The sequence below is a fragment of the Canis aureus genome, chromosome 19 (assembly GCF_053574225.1).
Source record: "Canis aureus isolate CA01 chromosome 19, VMU_Caureus_v.1.0, whole genome shotgun sequence".
Lineage (NCBI taxonomy): Eukaryota > Metazoa > Chordata > Mammalia > Carnivora > Canidae > Canis > Canis aureus.
Genome location: NC_135629.1, coordinates 52393123 through 52420138, shown reverse-complemented (window position 1 = coordinate 52420138; position 27016 = coordinate 52393123). Strand labels below are relative to the sequence as shown.

Below are 27016 nucleotides of genomic sequence, written 5' to 3'. Positions count from 1 at the left end.
CTGTGTCTCTCATGAATAAATAAGTAAAATCTAAAATATATATATATATATTCAAGGTTTGTAATTAGGAAATCTATTAAATAATATACCATATCAATATATTTAAGAAAACAAGTCATATGATTATCTCCATAGATGATGAAACCTTTGACAAAATTCAACATCCATTATTGATAAAAGCACTCAAAAAATAGAAATTGATGAATATTTTCTTAAGATGATTGCCTATGGGAGGGTCCCTGGGTGGCTCAGTTGGCTGTGTCCAGCTCTTGGTTTTGGATCAGGTCAGAACCTCAGCATTGTGGGATCAACCCCTGCATTAGGCTCCATGCTCCACCTGGAGTCTGCTTGAATTCTCTTTCCCTCTCCATTGCCTCTCTCTGCTCATGCTCTAAATAAATAAATAAATAAATAAATAAATAAATAAATAAATAAATAAATTTAAATAGATGATTGCCTAGGTCTATAGCTGTGTGTGTGTATACATGTGTTTGGGTGTGTACTGGTAGCATTGATTAGTACAGTTAGATAAGAGAAACTAATAAAAAAAACATAAGAATTGCAAAAGAAGTAAAACTATCACTTTTTACAGATGATATGATATTGTACATGGTTAGGCAGAGGGGCTGAAGTACCTTCACTTCCTTCCCATAGAAACCACCCAGAGTTCCATTCCCTTCCTCTGCCTTAGGACCAACCCCAAAACGTACACTAAGTGGCCCTGAATTACTGTGTTTTCCCCTAGGGAACTGTGAATATAACACAAGTTTAAAACTCTTTCTGTTACTCAGTCTGCATCTGGCTTCACCATACCTTCAAAGTAGCATGATTAAAACATCTGGGACACTGAGCAGGATTGTTTGGCCCCAAATGCAAAAGAAAGGCCACTAAACTGCTGTTGGCATACTTACTGGATTCACTAGGTGGCAGAGGAGGCCTGGAAGACACCATTGCCTGCAATGTGATTAAAACTTTGACTTTTGCTACCGTGTTCTGTTTGTTTGACTTTGGTATTGGGGAAAATGCTGGCCTCATAAAAAGAACTTGAAAGTGCTCCCTCTTCAATTTTTTGAAAGTTTGAGAAAGACTGGTGTTCTTTTCTTTTCTTTTTTTTTTTTTTTTAAGTGAAGTTGGCCGGTTGTGGGGCTTGAATTCACAACCCTGAGATCAAGTGTTGCATGCTCTACCAATTGAGCCAGCCAGGCACCCCTAATTCTTCTTTAAATTGTTGGCAGAATTCACCTGTGAAACCATTTGGTCGTGTGCTTTTCTTTGGGGAGGTGTTTGCTTCTTGGTTCAATCTGCTCATTTGTTATTGGTCTGTTCACAATTTCTATTTCTTCACAATTCAGTCTTGGTAGGCTGTAATGTTTCTTCTAGGTTGTCCAATTTGTTGGCATATAATTGTTCATATTAATCTCTTCCAGTCCTTTGTATTTCTGTGATGTCACTTGTAATGTCCCCTCTTTCATTTATAGTTTTATTTATTTGAATCCTCTCTCTTTTTCTTGGTAAGTCTAGCTAGATTTGTCAGTTTTATCTTTTTTAAAAAAACAACTTAGTTTCATTGATCTTTTCCACTGACTTCCTCTTCTTTATTTCGTTTATGTCTACTCTGATTTTTGTTATCTCCTTCCTTCTGCTAACTTTGGGGTTAGTTTGTTCTTTACATAGTACCTTGAAGTATAAAGTTAATTATTGATTTGAGGTCTTTTTTTTCTCAATGTAGGCATTTATTGATATAAAATTCCCTCATATCTGCATTTGCTTCATCCCATAAGTTTTGGTAGGCTGTGTTTTTGTTTTTGTTTCTTTTTTTTTAAGATTTTATTTATTCATAGAGATGCAGAGAGAGAGAGAGAGAGGCAGAGACACAGGCGGAGGGAGAAGCAGGCTCCATGCAGAGAGCCCGACATGGGACTCGATCCCGGGACTCCAGGATTGCGCCCTGGGCCAAAGGCAGGCACTAAATCACTGAGCCACCCAGGGATCCCCCTTGTTTTTGTTTCAAGATATTTTTAATATATGGTAATGCTAGGGTTTGTTATTACTAGGTTATACTTCTAGTTGCAATATAAATTGCTACATTTTGGAGGCAATTCAAATAAAAAAATCCTAAACTATGAATATCTTTGGCTCAGCAATAGCACTTTTTGCTTGTCTTTGTTTTCTACAATAAACATATATTAATTACATAAAAAGATTACTTTGTTTCCCTATTGTTTACTATTTCTTGACTCACTGGTTATTCAGGAATGTGTTGTCCAATTTCCACACATTTGTGAATTTTCCAGCTTTCCTTCTGGTAATTTCTAGTTATGTACCATTGGGGTCAGAAAATATACTCGGTATGACTTAAGTCCTCTTGAATTTGCTAAGACTTTTTCTGTGACCTAACATGATCTGTCCTGGAGAATGTCCTGTATGTGCTTAATGTGTATTCTGTTGCTGTTGGATGAAATTTTCTGTATATGTCTGGTAGATCCATTTGGTCTAAAGTATATTTCAGGTCCAATGTTTGCTTATTGACTTTATGTCTGGATGACCTATCCATTGTAGAAAATAGGGTATTACTTTGTTGCCTATTTCTCCTTTCAGATTTGTTAGTATTTGCTTAATATATTTAGGTGCTCTAATGTTAGGTGTATAGCTAGTTACAATTGTTAAGTTCTCTTGATGAATTGACCCTTTGTCTTTATATAATGACATTTTTTGTCTCTTGTTACAGTTGCTGAACTTTTTTTAAGATTTTATTTAAAAAAAAAAAAGATTTTATTTATTGGGGATTCCTCGGTGGCTCAGCAGTTTAGTGCCTGCCTTTGGCCCAGGGTGCAGTCCTGGGGTCCCGGGATCGAGTCCTGCGTCGAGCTCCTGGCATGGAGCCTGCTTCTCCCTCCTCCTGTGTCTCTGCCTCTCTCTCTCTCTCTTTCTCTCTCTGTGTCTCTCATGAATAAATAAATAAATCTTTAAAAAAAAAGATTTTATTTATTTATTCATGAGAGACACACAGAGAGTTAGAGACACAGGCAGAAGGAGAAGCAGGCTCCCTGTGGGGAGCCTGATGGGGACTCAATTCTAGGACCCCTGGATCATGACCTGAATCAAAGGCAGATTATCAACCACTGAGCCACCTAGTTGCCCCCAGTTGCTGACTTAAAGTATGTTTTTTCCGATACAAGTAGAGCTACCTCTACAAAATTTTGGTTTCCATTTGCATGGAATATCTTTGTTCATTCTTTAACTTTGACCCTATGTGTGCCCTTAAAGTTGAGGTAAGTTTTGTGTAGGCAGCATTCAGTTGCGCCTTTTTAAAAATCCATTTAGCCACTCTTTGCCTTTCAATTGAAGAACTTAATCAGGGATCCCTGGGTGGTGCAGCGGTTTGGCGCCTGCCTTTGGCCCAGGGCGCGATCCTGGAGACCGGGATCGAATCCCACGTCGGGCTCCCGGTGCATGGAGCCTGCTTCTCCCTCTGCCTGTGTCTCTGCCTCTCTCTCTCTCTCTCTGTGTGACTATCATAAATAATAAATAAAAATTTAAAAAAAAACTTAATCATTTACAGTTAAAGTATGAATTGGTAAGGACTTAGTAATGCCATGTTATTAATAGTTTTCTGACTGTTTTGTAGTTCCTTTGTTCCTTTTTTGCTTTTTTGTTTGTTTGTTTGTTTAAGATTTTTATTTATTCACTCATAAAAGACACACAGAGAGAGGCAGACATAGGCAGAGGGAGAAGCAGGCTTCCCACAGGGAGCCTGATGCAAGATTCAATCCCAGGACCCTGAGATCATGATCTTGAGCCAAAGGCAAATGCTCAACCACTGAACCACCCAGGTGCCCCCCTTTTATGCTATCTTGAAAAGATATTTACTTTAAATCTAATTAAATGGGATGCTTGGGTGGCTCCGCAGTTGAGCGTCTGCCTTTGGCTCAGGGCGTGATCCTGGAGTCTCAGGATTGAGTCCCATATCAGGCTCCCTACTGGAATCCTGCTTCTCCCTCTGCCTAGGTCTCCTGTCTCTCATGAATAAATAAAATCTTTAAATCTAATTAAACCTGTAAACCTATACTGTCCAATAAACTAACCACGAGCCACATGTGACTATTTAATCAAAATTGGAAACTCAGTTTCTTAGTCACACTAGCCATATTTGAAGTGCTGAAGAGTCACATGTGGCTCGAGACTACTATATTGAACAGTGCAGATATAGAACATTTCCTGGTCACAAACGGGGCTGCTCTAGGCCATGGTTTCTCAGCTTCAGTGCTGTTGACACATGGAGCCAGCCAAGTCTTTGGGTGGGAGGGAGCTTCCTGTGTTTTGGAGAATGTTTAGCCATATCCCTGACCTCTACTAAAAGCCAGAAGCACACCCAGTTATGACAACCAAAAACATCTCCAGATATTGCTAAATGTCCTACAGGAACAAAACCACTTCCACTGAGAACCACCACTCTAGACCTGACTTCTAATTTACAGGAAATGCAGGTAATTGAAAAACAAGCTAAAAGAAACTATGAGAAAACAAGGAAACATCCATAATGTGAAACATCCCACATCCCACAAGAAATTGACACAGATTCTTCAAAATAAAGTCAGGAGTACTGTTCTAGATGGAAAGAGTATATGGAGACAAAAACAACAAATGTGTGTAAACCTTGATTGAACCTTAAATAACCAGCTCTGTGAGACTATATATTGGACTCAGTATATTGGACTGTGTAGTAAATGGGATCATTGAACTATTTTTTATTTTTCTAGATGGAATAATAACATTGTGGTTAAGTAGAAGACTACCAGACACCTGAGTGGCTCTAGTTGAGCATCTGTCTTTGGCTCAGGTCATGGTCCCACATCAGGCTTCCTGCTTCTCCCTCTGCCTATGTCTCTGCTCTCTGTATGTGTCTCTCTTGAATAAATAAATAAAATCTTTTTTTAAAGGAGGGGGTGGTCTAGACTCTAGGCTATAAAAATATTTTCCTAATTTTCTTATAGTTTGAAATCCTTATAACAGTATATGTCTTGGTATGTAGTGTAACCTCCAGATGGATAGTTAATATATTGTCTTGATTGCAATAGTTTTGTAATTTTTAATATCTGTTTATAGCAGTTAATAGGGATGACTAATGTTTCATCTATTAAATTATTTACCCTAGAACTATTCTATAAAATGGTGCTACTCTCCTTCTCATGTTACAATATAAAAACAAACTTATGAACGGAAAGCTTACATACACCTTGATTCAATCTTAGTCTGGTTCCACAGTCACCTTTCTTTGCTATTGGGAAGACAAGTCTCTCTTCATTTTTGTTTGTTTCATTAAATTCTTGGCTGATCTCTGGCATTTATTCCTCATGTAAATTTCGATATCATTTAGTTATCATTTTACATTTATAAGTTAATCTTGAGAGGACTGTTTTTTCTTTCTTTACATAAATCTTCTCATCCAGTAATTATTTCTATCTTGTTCCATTGCATCTTATAAGATTTCTTTATGTGTATTTTGTCCATTTCTTGTTATATTTATTTCTAACTTTTTGAACTCTCTTCTCCTTATTGAGAATGGAAGTTTTTCCCACTTTTATTTCTACATGAAGCTTATGTGGGGAGAGCGTTGGGTGTGTGTGAGAGGGTGTTGTCTTGTGATGAGTGTACCTGAGAAAATTAAGTTAGTACTGAGTTTTAAAACAGAATATTTTGTGTTTCTATACATAAAACCATTACTAAAGATAAAGATAATCTTATCTCTTTTTTCCCCACTATTTATACTGGTTATTTCTAGAAACCAGAATCTAGAAAGCAGTATTGAATAAACATGGAATATATGAGCAATCCTGCCTTGTTTTGTATTGAATGGAAATTACTTTGGCCCTGTACCTGAAGCTGCCTGGGGCCCTCTGGCCAATTTAGTAGTTGTTAAGCTTTAATAAGCACCCTTAGTCCACATAATTGATTAATTAATCCTTCATTGTATACCTATAGATCATGCATTCTTTCTTAGGAACAGAGTATTTCTCCATGTTACCAGACCCTCCTGCACAACCCCTGGGAACCAAGAAACCAGACCCCCTTGCACAATCCCTGAGCACTAAAGAACCAGACCCCCTTGTACAAGCACTGAGATAACCTCTGTAGCTGGCACCATTGAGTCTGCACGTAATTCAGAAATGTTATGAAACCACTGTACTCCCTTTACTGATTAACTCTCCTAAACTCCATTAAAAACCCTTGGGCCAGGCAGAAACCTTGGAGTTGGCCTTTAGACAAGAGTTCACCTCCTCCCCAGGTGGCCAGCCTCTTGAATAAAGCTCATATTCTTCTATAAAAACTCATCTCTTGGGATCCCTGGGTGGCTCAGCGGTTTAGCGCCTGCCTTCAGCCCAGGGCGTGATCCTGGAGTTCCCGGATAAGTCCCACATTGGGCTCCCTGCATGGAGCCTGCTTCTCCCTCTGCCTATGTCTCTGCCTCTCTCTCTCTCTCCTTCCCTCTCTCTCTCATGAATAAATAAAATCTAAAAAACAAAACAAAACAAAAAAAAAACCCTCATCTCTTGAGTATTGGCTTTTCCAGCAACAAGCAGCCAAATGTGGGTTTCAGTAACACACCCTCAATTAAATGAATCATTTAACAGAATTGTCAAATAAAAGTTATTCTACTGGTGAATAAGGTCTATAGTATTATATATATATATAATAATATATAATATAGTATAGTATAATATAGTAATATTATGCCAATGTCAACTTCTTGGTTTTTATCATTGTACCATGGTTATGTAAGATGTCACTAAGGGAAGCTGAGTGTACTGATTTTGCAATTTCTGTTAGGTGAGGTCATCAAGATGTGACCACTAGTTGACCCAAGAGCTGGGCCTGGGCAGCTGGTGGCTCCTCACCTTCTCCCCTGTCCTTGGAATGCATGTTCCACTTGCTTTCCCCATTTCCAGAAGCTGCCCCAAGGATATAGACTTGAGATAGAAATGTGGTGTTGAAACTACCTAGGTGGTATACACATCTGAACACGTTAAGGCCTCTATACAAACTTTTAAGATTTAGCATGTGGGTACTGAAAACTACTTGTCTTGAGGCTGCCTAAAACAAACCTCTTAATTCCCTTGGTCCTTAAAACTGCCACCTAACTCTTTGATCTCAGGGGTTGTGAATTCAAGCCTCACACTGGGTGTAGAGATTACTTTTAAAAAGTAAAATCTTGGGCACCTGTTGGCTCAGATGGTTAAATGCCTTCAGCTCAGGTCATGATCTCTGGGTCCGGAGATCAAGCCCCACATTGGGTTCCCTGCTCACTGGGGAGTCTGCTTGTCCCTCCCTCTTCCCAACTGCCCCACCCCCAGTTGGTGCTCTCTCTTTGAAATAAAACATCTTTAAAAAAAGTAAAATCTGGGTAGCCCGGGTGGCTCAGCGGTTTAGCGCCGCCTTCAGCCCAGGGCCTGATCCTGGAGACCTGGGATGAGTCCCGTGTCAGGCTCCCAGCATGGAGCCTGCTTCTCCCTCTGCTTGTGTCTCGAATTAATGAATAAATAAAATCTTAAAAAAAAAAAAAAGTAAAATCTTTAAAACTGCTATCTACCAATCTGAAATAGTTTGCCTCTTTTTTGTCTATCCCTACCTTTAGAGTACAGGAGCTGGTTTCAGATGACACCTAGGAAGCTCCCAAGGAGGATGCAAACCAACACTGTTGTGTCTAAAATTATTTCAAAATACAAAGGGTTTTTTAAAAATCATGACTAACTTGGAATGCTATTCAAACCTTGGCAAAGGTAGAGATATTAAGTAGCAAAATGGTCTACTGTGTGTGATGGTCATTTTAATTTTGAGACACCCAAAACTAAATTATTTCCCCCAACACTTGTTCCTGCTTAACCCCATTTCAATAAATGACAATTCCATTATTGTAGTCGCTCAAGTTGAAACCCTTGGAGTTGGGATCCCTGGGTGGCGTAGCAGTTTGGCGCCAGCCTTTGGCCCAGGGCGCGATCCTGGAGACCCGGGATCGAATCCCGCATCGGGTTCCCGGTGCATGGAGCCTGCTTCTCCCTCTGCCTGTGTCTCTGCCTCTCTCTCTCTCTCTCTCTCTGTATGTGACTATCATAAATAAATAAAAATTAAAAAAAAAAAAAAGAAACCCTTGGAGTTATCTTTCATTCTTTTCTTTTTCTCATAGCCCACTTGTAACCTACCACAAAATCCTGTCAATTCCATGTTCAAAATATAAAGAATATGGGATGCTTGGGTGGCTCAGCGGTTGAGTGTCTGCCTTCGGCTCAGGGCATGATCCTGGGATCTGGGATCAAGTCCCACATCGGGCTCCTTGTGGGGAGTCTGCTTCTCCCTCTATGTCTCTGCCTCTCTATGTCTCTCATAAATAAAATCTTAAAAAAAAAACAAGACAAAATATAAAGAACACAAAAAAATAGTTATAATTCATCCACATATCACCACCTTTAATACTACTAGACTTCAGGGCTTATCTGCTTCAGCAGCTAGAGTTACCTTGATTAATATGATAGATGGATAGATGATCAAAAGATATGTTTATAGATGACTGATGTATGATAGATGACAGATTAGGTGTCCTTGTGGTATATGTGTTTCTAGATAGATATAAAGAGGGGAAGTGCTAGCTCACAAGGTTTGCTGAGTTTTACTTTTAAAATACATCTAATTATCTCCAAAGTGGTTATTACCATTTATACCCACTCCTATTTGTGTAATAAAGTATCAGTTTTCCCACATATGTGCCTATCATTCAATTTTTAAAATATTTGCCATCCTGGGGCACCTGGCTGGCTCAGGTTGTGAGTTCAAATCTCATGTTCAATGTAGAGCTGACTTAAAAATTTTTAGAAGATTTTATTTATCCATGAGAGACACACAGAGAGAGAGAGAGATGCAGAGACACAGGCAGAGGGAGAAGCAGGCTTCATGCAAGGAGCCTGATGTGGGATTTGATCCCCAGTCTCCAGGATCACACCCTGGGCTGCAGGCGGCGCTAAACCACTGCGCCACCAGGGCTGCCCTAAAAATATTTTTTTAAATAAAAATATCTGCCATCCTGATGGGAGGAAAATAATGTCTCAGTATTATTTTAATAGAGTTTTCCCTGACTATTCCTGAGAAATTGTTTTTTCATTCATCTAATTTCAGGTCTAATTTTATATCTCAACATGTGAAATCTTTTCCTTTGTTATTTTTTTTTAATTTTATTTATTTATTTATTTACGATAGTCACAGAGAGAGAGAGAGAGAGGCAGAGACACAGGCAGAGAGAGAAGCAGGCTCCATGCACCGGGAGCCCGACGTGGGATTCGATCCCCGGTCTCCAGGATCGCGCCCTGAGCCAAAGGCAGGCGCCAAACCGCTGCGCCACCCAGGGATCCCCATCCTTTGTTATTTTTAACATATCCAACTGATTATACCAGGTAATAGAAAAACCATTTTGTATTTTTTTAAAGATTTATTCATGAGAGACACACAGAGGCAGAGACACAGGCAGAGGAAGAAGCAGGCTCCCTGTGGGGAGCCCAATGCAGGACTCCATCCCAGGATCCTGGGATCACGACCTGAGCCAAAGACAACCATTTTATATTTTTATATATTCTACTTTGCTAATGAAATTTTACAAACTTTAATATTGTTTCAGTTAAGTCTTAGACATACAAAATCTTGTCTTGATCTCTTTATTCTTCTGAAATAAGTTTCTCTCATTTCTGTAAAATATCTTAAAGTTTTGCTCATGACTTTTTTTTAAGAGATTTTATTTATTCATGAGAGACAAAGAGAGAGCGAGAGAGAGAGAGGCAGAGACACAGGCAGAGAGAGAATCAGGCTCCATGCAGGGAGCCCAATGTGGGACTCAATCCTGGGACTCCAGGATCACGCCTTGGGCCAAAGGCAGGAGGCGCTCAACCGCTGAGTCACTCAGGCGTCCCATGCTCATATCTTTTTAAACAGTGTTAAACATCAGCAGTAATGGTAAAACAGAATTTTTAAAAAATTTATTATTTACTCATCTGTTAAAAATAATGATTACATAAACATAATAACATAAACATAAAAACATAAACATAATAACATTTTTATTTTGAAAAAATAAGTATATTTTCCAAACCAGAAAATTTAAGGAGTGGCATTATTTGACATTTTTGCATAACTTTAATTTTTGCTTAACAGATAAACAGTTGGACTTTCATATCTGCTTCTACAATCAATCTGTTGTGACTTATTTTAATTGAAGTATATGAAGAAATTCTGCTTCACAAAAACACATAGATGGAAAAGAGTATTTTTACAGCCTCTTCAGATAATTGCGGATAATTTTCTCTGATACTGCACCAAAATCAAGTGGTCATTTCTTAAAGATTAGTTGCATTGAGGAATTTAAAACCACATCAATAAATTTGTCATGTTCTGTCACAAACAAAAATAAATCAAGAATTTAAATGTGAAAAAAAAAATTTAAATGTGAAACTGAACTTCAAAAAAATGAAGACATTGAAGCCAAACACATTTATAATCATTTGTTTGGGAAGGATTTCTTAAACAAGACACAAAAACTCACACCTAGGAAAAGACTAATAAATTTGAGTAAAATTCAGGACCTCTGCCATCAAGACACCATAAAGAGGGAGGAACATTTACAAGCAAAAGTAAAAATTGGTATAAAACATCACACTCCTAAAAAAATAAATAAATAAATAATAAATAAATAAATAAATAAAAATCACACTCCTAAATATCATGGGGAAATGACAAGGATAGAAAGAAAAATGAGCAAAAACATATATAGGTAATTCCCAGGGGGAAATTCAAACATAGCCAATATTATAAAAAGATGCCCATTCTCATTAGTAATCAGCAAAACACAAAACAATGAGATACAATTTCCTAACTACTCAAAAATATAAAATACAAAAAACATAAAACACAAAACAAATTTTAGCATGTAGATTCTATAGCCAGCGGGTTCATTTTTAGAGTAATTCATATATATGAGCAATGGAAGTTGTACAAGAATGTTTATGGCAGCATTTTTCATAATGGATAAAAGCTGCAAACAACCCAAGAAGGTCTATCCGCTATAGACTGGATAAATAAGCTGTGGAATATTCATACAAAAGTCCCTATGCAGCAATTAAATAAATTAACTACAACTACATGAGACACACAAATACAAGTCAAAAGTATGTCACGTGAGAATGTATAAACATGCTATTCACTTACATAGTGTTTTTTCCCTCCTTGATTTTTTAATAACTTTATTTTGAAATAGTTTTAGAATCACAAGAAGTTACAAAAAGTACAAAGTCCCTATGTACTCTTTAACTAGCTTCCCCTAATGATAATATCTAAACATAACCACAGTACATTCTCAAAACCAGGATACTGGCATTGCTACAATACTATTAATTCATCTACAGACCTCCTCTGGATCTTACCTGTCATTATTTGCACTCTTTTCTTTATGGGGGGTAGATAATACAATTCTGTAGGTAATATATGAGTGATAAAGTTCTATGATATTTTATCACACATATAGATAGGTTCAGGAAACCATTCTCACAATCAGGATATAAAATGGTTCCATCTCTACAAAGAAACCCTCATGTTATGCTTCTCCTATCCTTGGCAGTATGTTGTCATGCAAGAAATTTAATAAATTTAAGAATTGCAATAGTTATTTCATATTGAGAATATCATGAAGATCTCACACATGAGACTTCTAAGGTAGAGCAATCTTCTATCTCTTGGCTTGGTTGATGGGTACAAGTTTATTGCTCTTTATGTATATATTTTAGTCAAATCTTCTCTATTTCCAATTTTCAAAGAAAAATACAGAATAGAAATCACGACTTTAAAATGGTATAAATTAATCCAAAATATTAGGTATCATAATAAAAGATTAGATTGGTTTACAAATAAAAGATATTTTCAGATTGGATTTTTTCATCCAGCTACATACATCCTATTTACAAGAGCCATATCTAAAGCTTAAGTACACAGGTTTGAATGAGAAGAATGGAGAAATACATAACAGATACTAACAACAAAATAAAACTGGCATGGCTTTACTACTAATAATAAATTAATAAGATTAAGGAATTAAAAATCTTTCTCTTTACTATCTCCAATTTTTCTCCTAGTTTGTCCTGAACCCATTTTAATCAGGTTTTTGTGGGCAATATGTCACAGAATCAACTTTGACAAGGTCATCAAGGACTTATATTCATATTTTGGTATTTATTGTCAAATTCAGCCAGGAAAAAGGGAAAATGGTCAAGGAGGACTGGGTAGGGAGTCTCAAACCTCAGCACAGTCAGGTTTGGGCCAGGCCAGTGCGGGGGTTTTCAGGCCACAGGCATCACTAGAAGAGCCCTACTACCCACAGGAATGGGCTTGCACTATTACTCCTGCCATGCTTAGTCACTGCTAGGAGTAATCTTAGCACAGCACCAGAGGTAGGTCCTAGAATGGGTAGCAACCAATGCCATCAGCCAACTACGCCCCCAGATATTCACCCAAGAGGCAGGTTCTCATAGCTGCCACACTAGAAGTAACTGTACTGATCTGGGATTAATAAAAATTAAGAGTAATAAAAAAATTCCTAGTAGCTCCCCCACTATGAAATTATAATCCTTTAGGATTGTAATTGAAATAAAAATCCTTGAGGATTTTTTTTAAAGTTATCTTTTTTTTCTTAATGTAACATGAGTCTAGAAATAAGCAGTTCAGGGCTGGTGGAATATTCATACAAAAGGACAGCAAAGAAACCCCCTGGGGAGCAAGGAGCCTTATGTTCTGGATGCACCATCCTTACCTGCAGCTTTTGCCCACTGGTTACAAAGTAACCTCCTTCCAACTCCAGGCTCTGTATCCAGTTTCTAGGCGGAAAGGAGGAGGAAGGACCATGAACAAAAAGTGAAAATAACAAGCATGGGACTGTCCCTTTTTCAAGAGCTTTCCCAGAAGCTGCACCAGTGACTCTGCCTACCTGCCATGGGCCAGGGTTCTGGGACATGACCATTCCTTCAGGAAAGACTAAGAGAGAAAGTTGGTTAGGTTTTTGCTTTTGTTTGGTTGGTTTGTTGTTTTTATGGTAAACACTAACAACTTGAGCAAAACCCAAGTTCTGAGAGTAAGAAGAATGAGGAGAAGGGATATAGACAGAGCCAGCAGTATCTGCTACACTGGGCCAGAGAGAAAGTCCCTACAAATGCCAAAGAATCCATATCCTAAAGATCACGGACTCTGACCACAAAGCAATTAGATATGAAAAACAAGACAACTAAGAACTCCTGGCACTGAATCTTGAAAACATATTCCTGAACAACTCATGAGTCCAAGAAGTCGTAAAAAATGGAAATGAGAATATTTACAACCAAGCCATAATAAATAAAAAATATTACCTATCACAACTTGTTCAAAAGATGAGAGGGCATTTAGAGGGATATGAGTGTTCTTGAGTATTTAAATTATGAAAAAAACAAAATGAATTAGAGGTCCACCTCAAGAATGCAGCACAAAGGCAATCCCATGTTCACAACATGGACATGGCCTCTCTCCCTCAGAACCAGTTCTCTTATGAACAGCAAGTGAAGATCACACTTGAAGACCTTCCATATTCATTATACTAACAAGACTTTCCTCCTATGTGTCCTCATGTGTTTCATACAAGAATGAGTGCTTGTGAAGGCTTTCACACCTTCCTCTGTGGGGGGAAAAAAAAGTACAATTTTTCTGCACAGGTATACAGTTCCTGCCCTGATTCTTTTAAGTCAAATCAAGTGACTTTTGCCAGATGGCTCTATTAAGTGTATATTATCCCAGAGCTTACTTAACACCTAAGAATTCTTAAAATCATTTTTGTAACTAAATTATGTTCCAAATCCTCAATACAGGATGTTTATGGGGTGGGAGAAATTTGATTATAGTTTGGTGCTAGTAACATTATTTTGCTAAGGTTAAATTTCATGAGCATATTAATGATATTTTGATTATAGAGGAAAATGTGTGTGGGAAGGCAACATGGTTAGCTCATGTGTGCACATCTTACTCTGTTCTTGGAGGAAGTTTATATAACATTCTTAGAACAGAGGGCAGGTTTTTTGTTAGTGTGATAATGTCTCCCTCTGGGGCAAACAACAAGCAGGTTTATTTGCAGCTCCTTAGAAAAGGTTGGGGCTCCAAGCTGTGACACAAACCTGCTTCATGTCACCCTTGTGGGACTTGGGAATCAAGAAGAATTGACAGGAACATGAAGCTTGTACTTTCTGCTGTGCCGTAATAAAGTCCTCGGTCTCTTACCCAGAAGTCTGGTGTCTTTGGCCAACATCCATGAAACTGTGGCAGGCTAACTTGCTAGCCTATAAGTAGGGGAGAATCTCAGACATTTGAGTTCCTGACAACGTCCTTGTTCTCAGGATAATTGTTAAAGAAGTCTCATGTCTATAGTGGCTCATACATAAAATTATACAGAAGCGAAAAAAGCTCTGTCAAAAAATGTTGACAACTGGTGCATCTATGTGAAGGAATGGACTTTGGGAAAATTTTCCCAACCAGAATTATGAAGCTACCATATCCTTGAAACAACAAAAAAGTACAACATGAGAAAGAAAAACTGCAAGCCAATCTCACTCAAAGATGTAAAAATCCTAATATACTAGCAAACCAAGAACAGTCATATGCAACGGATATGTGATGGCCAAGTTATCCAGGAATGCAAAGTTAATTTCACAGTGAAAAATCAATTAATTTACCACAAAAACATGTTAGAGATGTTACATGTATTCATTCATTCATTCATTCATTCATTCAACAAATACTTATTGAGTGCCTACCATGTGTCCTACCATTGTTCTAGGGGTTTTGAAATACATCAGTGAACAAATATTATTATTCAGGAGATGCCGAACAAACATTTGATAAAATTCAACATCTGTTCATGAGAAAGCATGCCAACATCCTAGGAAAAAGAAATTTCCTAATTCCCAGTAAAGTCATCTACAAAAATGTTACAGAGAACACCACACTTAAAGATGAAATACGAAAAAAAAGATGCCCTTTAAATCAGGAAGAAGAGTGCCTAGGACTGTTTCTAGTCAATATGGTTCAAGCCTCAGCCAGAGACCGTCAGGCAACAAAAGCATAAGAAAGGTATCCTAATTAAAGAGGGGCAGAGGCAATCTGCCTGTATCGGTAGATATGATTATCTACAGAAAGCCTCAAAAGATCTACATATCAGTTATTAGAATGAGAGTATAGCAAGTTTGCTACAAGCCAAACTCAACATACAAAGAGAATTATGAGGACCAGTAAGATACATATACCTCTAGGCCTTCTCCAGAAACCTTACATCCTGATTTAGCTTGAAGTACCCACAGCCTATGAAAGAAAACCATTCAAGATCTCACAAAAAGTCCAAAAAGACTTCTAAGGAACACAAGGAAAAGAACCAAATAAGGAAGTGTGATATTGAAACTACTGAGTAAAAGGAGGAAAACTCAGAAAAACGTGACCTCGCCAAGCTAAATAAATATCTCACCTGAATCCCAGTAAATGAGTTAAAGAGGCTCATGCTCTTCAGTCATGCATCTATTCCGAAAAGGATTCATCAGTTGAACCCACACATCATTTGAGAAAAGACAATGCTGTTGTCCCTACAAAGAACCCCAAAATTGCAAGGATGACTTCAAAGCTAAGTATTATGAATATATCCTACCACAATGGAGACTGTAGCTAGATTTATCAAAACAAATGCACAATGGAATCTCCTTTTATAGCAGCTTTAGTGAGATACAGTTTACATACCATAAAACTCAACCATTTTAAATGTACAATTCAAATGACTTTAGTGAACTTAGTTGCACAACTATCAGGACAAACCAGTTTTAGAACATTACTATCAACCCAACAAGATCCTTCATGCCTGTTTATTTAGGTTCCCACCCCTAGCCTAGGCAAACACAAACCTACTATCTGTCTCTATGGCTTTGCCTATTCTGGATATTTCATATAAATGAAAATCATACAATATGCGGTCCTTTGTGACTGGTTTCTTTCACTGAGCATAAATGTTTTCAAAGTTCACCCATGTTGTAGCATGTGTCAGAACTTCATTTCTTTGTATTGCCAAATATTGCATTGTATGGATAACTAACTTAAGTATTTTGTTTACTTATTCTCCAGTTTATGGACTTTCAGAGTTTCCTCGTTTGGCTATTATGAACATGTATGGGCAAGTCTTTGCATGGACATATCTTTTTATTTCTCTTGGGAAGTCAAATGGCAACTTTAAGAAATTGTCAAACTTTTTCAAGGTGACCCACATCATTTTACAATCCCATCAGCAATGCATATTCTCTGAATGTTGGAGGCTGCTTTTTTCTGGTCCTTCCTTTCCTTCAAGATCCATGTTTGTCAATATAAACAGGTTTTATTGGATATTGAGAAGCCAATGTCCACACTTCACATGTTTAAGAAAATAATAAAAATTTAAATATATGTATATTTATAAAATGTATAAAACTTTGAGAGACATTAGAGAATGACTAAATAAATGAAGATCCTGAGTTTAAGGTCTGAAAGATTTAACGATTCTACCAGTACTGATTTAATGAGATGCTAGACATGATACCAATATGATTTTTTGTGGAATTCTGCAAGCTTATTGTAAAATACATATGAAGAAATGAAACAGACGAGAGAATCTACTCTTGAAAAACAAGTTGTAGGGATCTATCTCCTATCTCTCAGATGTTAAAAAATTGTATAGTTATTAAAGATGGTGCTATATTGATACAGGATTAACAAATTGATTATAACAGTATGGAAGGCCCAGAAACATAAAAACATGCATACAGCATGTTAAATTGGACCCCTCCTGACACCACAAATAAAATATCAATAACAGATATGAAAATATTTTAAAAGACATTTCAGAAGGATTTTTTAGAAACATTTTGAAAGATAAGAGAATAGAACATATTTATCACTGCATGTTATTGTCCCAACACAATCAGCCAAAGACCACCAGGGACAAACAAAGTCAGAATTATTGGCTCACTGCAACAAGAGAGACCACACACCTGAGGAACCATGGGTGTCCTACCAAACAAAGAAAGCCCTATGATATTATAAAATCAAGGGGAAGGAGAAAGTTCAGGTGAAATCTTTTTTTTTTAATTTTTTATTTATTTTATGATAGTCACACAGAGAAAGAGAGAGAGAGCAGAGACACAGGCAGAGGGAGAAGCAGGCTCCATGCATCAGGAGCCCGATGTGGGATTCGATCCCAGGTCTCCAGGATCGCGCCCTGGGTCAAAGGCAGGTGCCAAACCGCTGCGCCACCCAGGGATCCCTGAAATCTAAATGAAGTAATATTTTGATAAGCTCAGAAAAGTGACATTGTGAGTTAAAATATAATAGAAACTGTATTTAGAATTAAACTAAAATGAAAATACCTTAGATTGAAACCCATGGAGCTAAAGACCTATTTAGAGGATATCTATGGCCTTAGATGCTTTTTTTTTTAAAGATTTTATTTATTCATAGAGATGCAGAGAGAGAGAGAGAGAAGGGAGAGAGAGAGAGGCAGAGACACAGGCAGAGGGAGAAGCAGGCTCCATGCAGAGAGCCTGACGTGGGACTCGATCCAGGGTCTCCAGGATCATGCCCTGGGCTGCAGGCGGCGCTAAACTGCTGTGCCACCGGGGCTGCCCGCCTTAGATGCTTTTATTCACAAACACAATCTGAAAACTAATGAGTTAGATTTCCATTTTGGGGATAAGACCCTAATGAAAGCAATTCCACGTTTATTACACTCATAAGGTTTCTCTCCCACTCTGAACTTCCCTGTACAGAAACTGAAGTCCCAATGGAGGGCTTTCTCATACCAATGATATTCACAGAGTTGCTCACATGCAAGATCGATGAGACTTTCCCATGTGCTTCCAATCCTAGAGCTTCTCTCCACTGTTGAGAGAACTCCACTCCCTGTGGGGTGGGTGACCTACTGAAGTTTCCTACAATAGCTGCACTGGTAAATCTCCCCTGTATGTACCCTCGTGTGGGCAGTCAGGTTAGAGCTCCTATTGAAGGTTTTTCCACAGTTGCTGCAATAGTAAAACTTCCTCCCCATAATGGGTTCTCACGTGCACCATCAGATGGAATTTCCTACTAAAGGCTTTGCCACAATCATCACACAGATAGTCCCTACCTGGTATGCATTCTCATGCATGGTCAGGTTCCTGTTCCTGACAAAGTCTTTCCACAGTCACTGCATTTATACAGCTTCTCCCAATTCTGTATCCTCTGGAATATAGCAAGGCTTAAGCTGGATCTGAAGAATTTCCCACATTGGTTAAACTCATACAGTTTCTCTCCTGTGTTGAGTTTGCACATGTGCCATAAAGGACAAGTGACAACCAAAAGTTTTCCCACACTGAAAACATTCATAGGGTTTCTTGCCAGCCTGAGATCACACATGGATGGGTCCCAAGGATTGAAGGATAACTAAACACTCTCCCACATACTTTACATTCATTTCATTTCTCGCCTTTGTAATTTCTCTTGGACGAAACAAGGTTAGAATTCCTTCTCATGGCTTTTCCACACTCACGGTACTCATGGGGTTTCTCTCTGGGTTGAGTTGGTGCCTGTTAGTTAAGGGATAAGTGGCATCTAAAGGCTTTCTCACTTTCACTGCACTCATGGGGATTCCTCTGCCCCCATAGAAAGTCTGTGCTGAAAAAAAAAACAACCCAACAACAAATTCTTACATTAGAAGTTGCTACCATTTTCAAAGCATATGTACTGCTTCTGCCCTGTTTGAGTTCTTTCAAATGTTAAGGGGAATGCTTTGCAACAAGGTCCCATCATAGTTATGACATTCATAACCTTATGTAGGTTTGTCCTGATAATTACTTTAAAAAACTGAATTATATATCAACATTCATCAAGTCATATTAATGGATATGCTTACTTGTAGCAACTCTCCATAAATACTGAAATTGGTTTAGGATGTTTCCCAAATTCATGATACTCAAAGACCCTCTCTTAAGAAACAACTTATTTTGGGTGAAGGTCACCGTTCCAAGTGTCTCTCCTGGTGGTTGTGCTCTTCTTCTGTGACACAGCAATCCTAGACTTCTACTGCAGAGAACCAGCTATGTATCCTCATGAGTCTTACCATTGTCCTGACAGTAGTTTGGTTTTTTGTTTTGTTTTGTTTTTTGTTTTTTTCTGCTCTGCAGTGGTCTCTTTGGTTTTAAGTTGAAACTCTGGGTCTGAAATTAATGGGGGAGAGGAGGACAAACAAATTTAAGTTCATGAAAAAATAAAGGTAAATAAAAACAGTGACAAAGAACCAGGCCCTTACAGCTTTTTTTTTTCATAGACTGACCCTAAACATAAGTCAATGTGACTGGAAAGAATGCCCCAGCAGTTGGATAGTCTTTAAAGATTTCAGCAATGTGAAGAATTTGACAGGTACACCTGGATGGCTCGGTTGTGTCTGCCTTTAGCTCAAGTCCTGATCCCAGGGTCCGGAGATCAAGCTTCTCCCTCTACCTATGTCTCTGCCTCTGTGTGTCTCTCATGAATAAATAAAGTCTTAAAAAAAATTAGACAGTGACAGGAACAAGGGATGGATATGCTAAGAAATGATTTTGCCCAAAATGAAATAGATGGCTGCTAAAAGCCTGATAGAGGGCACTATCAGGCAAGCAAAGTTTAGGGACAGTAGAAAAACCGACAAATAAGTGGGGCCATGTTCCAAAAAAACTTTATTTACAAAGTGGAAAAATGTTCAGAGAAAAGTGCCTGAGTTTGAGATTTTGGGGGAATAATATACTTTGTATTCTTTTCATAAACTTGGGCAATTGACTTGCTAAACCTCTCTGAACTTGAGGACCCTGGACAGGCACAGGAGTTTGCCAGCCTTCCTCATGAGCAACAAGGCCCACAGGCTTCTTTCTTGACAGTGAGAGACAGGACTCCCTGGCCTTTTAGGAAACCTGTGTGCATGCAGGCATTTGCTTTGTTTTCCTGTGGAATCATGGCTCATGTGATGCACTGAAGGTAAAGCATAAATAGATTTGTATAATTTATAAAATATATGCAGAGAGGTATGTGGAAGCATTAAAAATGACTGTTAGGTAAAGGACTTGAATAGATATTTCCCCAAAGGAGACATACAGATGGCCAATAAGCACATGACAAGAAGTTCAATATCACTCATCATTAGGGAAATGTAAATCAAAACCATGAGATACCACTTCATATCCACAAGGATGACTATGATCAGAAAATAAAAATAAGTGCTGGTAAGGATTTGGAGAACTTAGAACGCTTGCTCATTGCTGATGGTAATATGAAACAGGCAGCCACTGTAGAGAACAGTTGGGTGGTTCCTCAAAAAGCTTAACATAGAATTACCATATGATTCAGCAATTCCATTTCTGAGTATATACCCAAAAGAACTGAAAGCAGAAACTTGAACAGAAATTTGTAAACTAGGGATGCCTGGGTGGTTCAGTGGTTGAGCGTCTGACTTTGCCTCCGGAACTCTGGGATCGAGTCCCATGATGGGCTCCTGCATGGAAGCCTGCTTCTCCTCCCTCTGCCTATGTCTCTGCCTCTGTGTCTCTCGTGAATAAATAAATAAAACCTTTAAAAAAATGAAATTTGTAAACTAACGTTCACAACAGCACGATTCACAATAGTCAAAAGGTGGACAACCCAAATGTCCATTAACAGATAAATGGAGAAACAAAATGTACATACTGAAGGCTAAATAACATTACAGTTATTATTATATATTATAAAATGATAGAATAAATATAAGTACATATAGTCATATTTACACTTATATTAAATATAAATATATATTTACATCTTATAAAATATATAATTATAGATATACAAAATGCAAATATAAAAAATATATAAAATAAGCAAATAAATATCACATAAATATATCACATAAAATATACAAAATATATCACATAAAATATACAATATAACATGATATAAATATATATAAGTATGTTACTATAATATATATAATGTAAATATACTATTTAACCTTAAAAAGGAAGGAAATTCTGATACATGCTATAACATGCATGTATTTTACAACATTATGCTATGTGAAATACTCTCTCTGGACACAAAGGAACAACATTGCAAGATTCCACATATATGAGCTACCTACAATAGTCCAATTCATTGAGAAAGAAAGGTTAATAGAGAGTACCAATGAGAAACAAACAAGGGGTGGTGGAAAGGGAGGTGGGCTGGGGGTGGGGGTGACGGGCACTGAGGGGGGCACTTGATGGGATGAGCACTGGGTGTTATGCTATATGTTGGCAAATTGAACTCCAATAAAAATATTAAATAATTAATTTTAAAAAAGAAAAGAGAGTACCAATGGCTGGGAGTGAGGGTTACGAGGAGTTTTTTTTTTAAGATTTTTTAAAATAAAAATTAAAATAAATGTATTCATTTGAGAGAGAGAGAGAGAACATGAGCAGGCAGGGAAGAGGCAGAGGGAGAAGCAGACTCCCTGATGAGCAGGGAGCCTGATGTGGGGCTTGATCCCAGGACCCAGAGATCATGACCTGAGCCAAAGGCAGATGCTTAACCACCTGAGCCACCCAGGCGCCCCAGGGAGTTATTTTTTTTTTTTTTTAGATTTACTTGAGAGAGAGAGAATGCACATGCACACTCAAGTAGGGGGAGGGACAGAGGGAGAGACTCTTCAAGCAGATTCCCCACTGGGGAGCCCACCAGGGCTTGATCTCACCACCCTGAAATCACAACCTGAACCAAAGCCAAGAGTTGATCACTTATCCAACCAAGCTATCCAGGTGCCCCTAGCGAGTTATTTTTAATGGGAACAGTTTCATTTGGGGATGATAAAGTTTTGGAGATGCGTGGTGGTAATCGTTGCACAATAATGTGAATGTACTTAATGCCAATGAATAGTACCCTCAAAAAAGGATAAAGAAAATTTTTATGGTATGTACATTTTATCACCATAAAAAAACAAAAAAAAAAAAAAACAAACAAAACAACAACAACAACCAAAAAAAAAAAAAAACCGACAGCAAGGCCACATTGCCATCAGTTAACACCGGAGGCCTCTAGAGAAAAGCACGTTTTATGTGCACTTGTCCAGGAGAATCTGAAGGGAAACATTTTTACTCCATAGTTTTCTGAATTATTTCAATGTAAACAACAAAAACAACATATCCATGCATCACTTGTGTAATCAAGAAAAATTAAAGTCAGGGCACATGTGTGGTTAAGCACCTGCCTTTGCCTTGATTCATGATCCCAGGGTCCTGAAATCCAGCCCCACATCAGGCTCCTTGCTCAGCAGGAGTCTGCTTCTCCCTCTCCCTCTGTTCTTTCTCCTCTTTCTCTCTAAAATAAATAAAATATTAAACAAAAAATTTTATCTTTAAAAAATATGATTTTTTAAAAAGAAAAAGTACAAAAATACCACACATAGCTGAAAGCATCACCTCTGCACACAGCTAATCTCACTGATCCAAGTGACTTTTACCACCTCACCTCCCCCACACACACCAAACACCTTTCATCTGGAGCCCTGCCAACATCCTACTCTAGACCCACTCATTACTGACTACAGATTCATATTTCATCTATTCTCCAGCTTTCTTTTCAACCAAGGAAGAGATTTTTATTTTATTTTCAAAGATTCATCTATTTATTTGAAAGAGCTGAAGAAAGAAAATCTCAAGCAGACTCCCCACTGAGCACAGAGCCCAACACAGGGCTCCTTCTCACAACCCTGAGCTGAAACTAAGAGTTGGATGCTCAACCAGCTGAGCCACCCGGGGGCCCCGGTTAGTTTTTAAATCAAACATCTGTGGCCTTAGGAAAGGCACCCACATACATTACCCTACATTGAGATTTTGTTTTTGTTTTTTTTATTTTTTTAATTTTTTATTTATTTATGATAGAGAGAGAGAGAGAGAGGCAGAGACATAGGCAGAGGGAGAAGCAGTCTCCATGCACCGGGAGCCGGACGTGGGATTCGATCTCAGGACCCCGGGATCACGACCGGAGCCAAAGGCAGACGCTCAACCACTGAGCCACCCCAAGAAAAATTCTTAAAAGGTAAATATGAGGGGATCCCTGGGTGGCTCAGTGGTTAATGTTGATAGGCCGACCCTCAGCCCCTGAGCCACCAGGCGCCCCTCATTTTATTTCCTTGATTACACTCACTTATCGGCACTCACGTTATATTCCTGAGGAAGCCTTTTCCCCAAACGAATTTATCAAACGTAATTAACTGGAAAAAAAAAAAGTTTTAAGAGATTCTCAGCTCAATTCTCACAAAAGCAAGCCGCGAGTAAACTTCTCTGGCATTAGGAAGGCAGAAGGGGACGTCCTTGATGTGAATTTCACCAAGACCTGTTCCCCTGCCGAAGCCAACGGCCTCCGCAGCTCAGGAAAACCGCAGGACGCCAAAGAGGACCAGCCGCCGACAGGTGACCGCCCAGCCCGCGAGGCCCCGCCCCCTCCCCGAGGGACCGCCCCGCGTGACCACGCCCCCTGGCACGCCGCTGGCCCGCCCTCACTAAGGCCCCGCCTCCCCGGCCCCCTGCTCTCGCCCGGGGCACCATTTACCCCCTCACTGAGACCCCGCCTTCCGGGAGCCCCGCCTCCAGGGACCCCGCCCCCCGGCTCCCGCCCGGGACGCCATTTATCCTCCTCACTGAGACCCCGCCTTCCGGGAGCCCCGCCTCCAGGGACCCCGCCCTCCCGGCCCCTGTTTGCTCACCCTCACTGAAGCCCCGCCTGCCCAGAGCCCCGCCTCCTCACTTTCGCCGACGCCCCGCCCTCTAGGGGGGCCCTCCTCCCAGCTCCCGGCGGGTCCTTGCACCTGCAGCCGGTCTTCTGTGCTGGAAGCAAATAACGACAAAAACCGTGGTGCGGTTACAGGGAAGATGGCGGCCGCCCCGGGACGCGCACCCCGCTTCCGGTCTCGGGGCTTGGAAAGTAGAAGGCCCCGGCAGGGCCCGCGGGAGGGGCGGCGGCTGCGTCCTCTGGCCTCCGTGCGGAGGCCCTAGGTCGCCCCCGCTTCCATCCCCCCCACCCCTCCTCCGCTCCATTCTCCCCTTCCACCCTTTCCCTCTCCACCCCTTCCTCCCCTGCCCACCGCCTCCCGTACGGGGTGGGGGCGGGACCGGAATGCTCCGGAGTCTTGTGGGGGGAGCCCGGTCCCCTCCACCCCGCACCTGCCGGGCAGCTTCCGCTCAAAAAATACTGTTCTCTTGAGTTCTCGCAGCTGGCTTCAAGGATGTACTAACCTTAGGGGTGCTTTGTTATGCAGCAGTAGATAACCGATACATCCCCTCTCACGATTCTTTTTCTTTTTTAAAGATATAGGGCAGCCCGAGTGGCTCAGCGGTTTAGCGCTGCCTTCAGCCCAGGGCGTGATCCTGGAGACCCGGGATCGAGTCCCACGTCGGGCTCCCTGAATGGAGCCTGCTTCTCCCTCTGCCTGTGTCTCTGCCTCTCTCTCTCCCTCTCATGAATAAATAAATAAAATCTTAAAAAAAAAAAAGATATTGTTTACTCATTCACGAGACACAGAGCGAGAGGGAGGCAAGGGGAGAGGCAGGCACCTCTTGGAAGAGGGAGGCTGACGCTGGTCTCCATCCCAGGACCATGGGGTCACAACCTGAGCGGAAGGGCACATGCTCAGCCCAAAGAGCCACCCAGGTGCCCCCTCCTCACTCTTCTTGAAAAACACTCTTGCCCGTTCTCAGTAGTTTTTCAGTATTATCTTTGAGTTTGTCTTACATTTCCCATTAATCTTGGGATTGATGACTTTATTTAAACTTGTCTGTTTTTAAATGACAAATTATAAAGGATGTTTAGATTTAGGTATGAACAGGTTTAGATCTTTTATGTATCGCGTTTGCTGGTTTTAGTTTGATGTAGTTACCCTCATTTCCCTCAGTAATGCTTTTCCTTTCATTCATTCATCAACTTGAGTCATACCTTCAGAACTTTATTTTTTGGGGGGAAGAGGACAGATGGTAGAACAAACATGCAAGAAAACATGTCGGTGCCACATTGGAATATTTCTAGTATATTTTCAAACTGAATCCTGTAGAGATTCATTAGTTACTTTTTTAAAAAGATTTTATTTATTCAAAAGAGACACAGAGAGAGAGACAGAGACATAGGCAGAGAGAGAAGCAGGCTCCACGCAGGGAGCCCGATGTAGGACTAGATCCCAGGACTCTAGGACCACGCCCTGGGCCAAAGGCAGGCACCAAACCGCTGAGCCACCCAGGGATCCCCTCATTAGTTATTTTTAAACCATGTTTTAAAAATAAGAAATACAATTTTTAAAAAGTTTTGACCTTAAAACTAAGCTTATTTTACCAGCAAAATTGGGTTCATTCAGAAATAGCCAAGAATTACAATTTGAGACAAGCAAACTGTGGCAAAAACCATAGGCTAGTCCAGCAAAGGAGAGGAATGTTATTCACGGAAAAGAAGGAATAAGCTAGGAGAAGTTGTTTTGAACAAAAGTCAACTGGATAAAAGCAAGATTTGAGAGTGATGAGGAGTTTCTCATTGGCTAGGTTGCCTGGGGAGTCAATTTCTTGTAGGAGACGCAATGCACATCTTTTCCTGTTTGGGACCTGGAATTGGGGATCCCTGGGTGGCGCAGCGGTTTAGCGCCTGCCTTTGGCCCGGGGCGTGATCCTGGAGACCCAGCATCGAATCCTACGTCGGGCTCTCGGTGCATGGAGCCTGCTTCTCCCTCTGCCTATGTCTCTGCCTCTCTCTCTCTCTCTGTGTGTGACTATCATAAATAAATAAAAATTAAAAAAAAAAAAAAAGGGACCTGGAATTGCCAGTTCTTCCTATGGTTAACGTGACATGGTAGAGCGTGAGACCTAGCTCTTCTGGCCTCCTGACTCCACTTTAGTGAGGTTTCCTTTTATTAATTTTCACAACAGGAAACAAATTTATAGTTTAAATTTTATTTTATTTTTAAAAAGATCTTATTTATTTATTTTTATAAATTTATTTTTTATTGGTGTTCAATTTGCCAACATATAGAATAACACCCAGTGCTCATCCCATCAAGTGCCTCCCTCAGTGCCCGTCACCCAGTGATCTTATTTATTGTTAAAGGTTTTATTCTTATTTAACTTTTTAGAGAGGAAGAGACAGAATCTTCAGTAGGCTCCATGCCCAGCACAGAGCCTGACCTGGGCTTGACCCCAAGATCATGACCTGAACCAAAACCTAGAGTCGGACACTTAAGGACTGAGCCACCCAGGCACCCCCCAAAGATTTTATCTTTAAGTAATCTCTACAACTAACATGGGGCTCAAATTTACAAGCCCAAGGTCAAGAGTAGCACTCCACTGACTGAGCCAGCCAGGTGCCCCAAAATTTTATTTTTAAGTTATCTCTACATCTAACATGGGGCTCAAACTTACAACCCCAAGATCAAGAGTTGCATATTCCACTGACTGAGTCAGCCAGGTGGCCCTAGAGTTTAAATTTTAAACAACTTTTAAAATGAAAACCCCCACAACCCATGTACCCTTTCTCAATCACGAACTCCTGGCTCCCCACTTAAAAAAGGAGCAATATCCTCATTTTCTATGGTTACCACTTCTTTGCCTTTTTTATACTTGTACCACCTAAGTATTCATTTCTGATTACTACAGTTTAATTTCATATGTTTTTGGCTTACAGAAAATGAATCATACAGGGTTTTTTAAATGTTTTGTGGGATTCATGCATATTACTGTGTATACTTCTGTTCATTCATGATAATGTATAGTATTACATTATTACTTTGAATATGCTGCAGTCTATTTCCCATTTTAGTGATGATGGGCTTTAAATTGTTTCTAGTTCGGGGCTGTTTCAGATCATGCTTATCTGAATATTCTTGTACTAGTATGTATCTCTTGATGCCTGTGTGCAA

General features: G+C 39.6%; 1 long non-coding RNA gene across 29 annotated transcripts; it reads right to left on the bottom strand.

Moving 5' to 3' along the window:
• LOC144290621 (uncharacterized) lies at positions 1-24140 on the bottom strand. Of its 29 annotated transcripts, XR_013358191.1 has the most exons (7): positions 23286-23556; positions 18998-19301; positions 17935-18759; positions 15560-17381; positions 13010-13056; positions 12836-12899; positions 9989-10428 (listed from the first exon to the last, which is right to left on the bottom strand). It is a non-coding gene; the product is annotated as an uncharacterized LOC144290621 (long non-coding RNA). The 29 variants fall into 29 exon arrangements; XR_013358190.1 differs by lacking the exon at positions 9989-10428 and adding an exon at positions 1-391 and having other exon boundaries at positions 13010-17381; XR_013358188.1 differs by lacking the exon at positions 9989-10428 and adding an exon at positions 9479-9581 and having other exon boundaries at positions 13010-17381.
• Between the last annotated feature and the right edge of the window lie 2876 nt (positions 24141-27016).